Source organism: Acanthisitta chloris, unplaced genomic scaffold (assembly GCF_000695815.1).
Source record: "Acanthisitta chloris isolate BGI_N310 unplaced genomic scaffold, ASM69581v1 scaffold6001, whole genome shotgun sequence".
Taxonomy (NCBI): domain Eukaryota; kingdom Metazoa; phylum Chordata; class Aves; order Passeriformes; family Acanthisittidae; genus Acanthisitta; species Acanthisitta chloris.
Genome location: NW_008654249.1, coordinates 64,788 through 66,513, shown reverse-complemented (window position 1 = coordinate 66,513; position 1,726 = coordinate 64,788).

The window sequence follows — 1,726 nt, the reverse complement described above, 5'->3', positions numbered from 1 at the left end:
GGCGCCGCCCGCCCCGCGCAGCACATCCACTGCCGCCCGTGCACTGCCAGTGCTCAGGCGCCTTGAAAAGTGCTGTAAATACCCACGAGTCAGGTGCAGGGGGGAAGGGTTTTCCGCTCCTCCAATCGCTTCGGGATGTTCTCAAGCACTTTTCCAAAGAGGCTGTTTTTCTGGGAGGGCTCTGGGGCTGCTGGTTCAGGGATCCAATCCCGCTCGGAGGGTTTGGTTCAGGTTTCAGCTCCTCCCGCTGGAGACAGCTGTGAACGGGGGGAGCGAGCTCTGCGCGGAGCGCGTTACCCTGCTCCGAAGTGGGGGGATGTGGCTCTGTAGGACTGCAGGCTAGAAAAATGTGTTGGTCAAAGTGCTTGAAAATAAAGGTCAGTTTACTGATTCAGCTGCATTCTTCCTTTTCTTTCTGACGGAGACCTGGATAAGTCATAGGCACTGAACCTTCTTTTTCTTCTTCCCCCTCACTTGTTTTTCTTTTTTTTCCCCCTTTTTCCTTCCTCTTTTCTTCTTTTTCTTTCTTTCCTTTTTTTTGTTTTTTTTTTTAACGAGTCTGGTTTCCAGATGTTTGATATAAGAATTACAATGGAACAAACTGTTCATTAAGGGCAGAAGGGATACACACGTACTTTCACACACACACACACACACACACACACACACACACACACAGAGACACACACACACGACACATTAGAAGATAACAAGTTAGCCAGCAGAGCTAATGGAAGTGTTTGAACTCACTAGGTGCCTGCTCCATTTGGGAGCTACCTTTGAATAGTTGCATTTAGGAAGGGCTGGAGACAGCAGCCTGGCTCCCTAACCTGCAGGTTTCCAGGCAGGAGGACCAGAGAGATACTGCAAGCGAGTTCAAGGAGAGGAAGAAACCCTTGAAAAGATTACATTTCACAGCAGGGTGATAGGTTTTATATAATATCCATACTGCTTCAGACTGTTCATATGAATAATGCTTTCTCTTTTACGTTAAAAATCTACAGAATGCAAAACCTCAACCTTTCCTTCCTTGGAAGTAGTTCTGTCACTCTTTTGCCTATCCTCTTAGGACACTGCCAAGGAAATTTTCCTAATTATCCAAAGCAGTTAAAAGATACATAGATAAACAACCACCCCAAAATTATAGACTGGGTAATTTAAATGTCTCTTAAATGTCCTTCTCCATTAGTATATGTAGGACCTCTTGATTTCCTATGAAGGTATAATCTGTGTTATGTATTTCATTTAAGATGAAAGTCTCCTAAATGTGCCACAGAGTTTCTGGTTATCTAGATTGATTTAGAGGAGATATTTAGTCACAGATACGTCTTTTAATTTTAAAATATTTGCATTTTGGAAATACGGACAGCTGAATGGTGGTAAATTTCTAACACAAATTACACTCTGATTGACTCTTGATGTGCCCTCTCCACCCTTTCCCCCCCTCCCTGTGTATTAAGTACACCTGCCTGGGCACATACCGGTGTGCCGTGCCGGTGTGACGCTAGGGCTCCCTCCTGTTGGGAGGAGGCACAGAAGGGTGTTTTACAGAGACCACCCCAGCCCGTTTTTGCAGCAGGTGTTGGAATAGATGTGAAGAAAAAAAAAATCCCTATGGGGTCTGTTAAGACATGCAGGAGCAAAGTGCTTTGTCAAGCTGCATGACTTCTTAATCTTGGGGAATGCCAAAACAAGTGCAGGGAAAGTTAGCCATTTTCAAGAACTG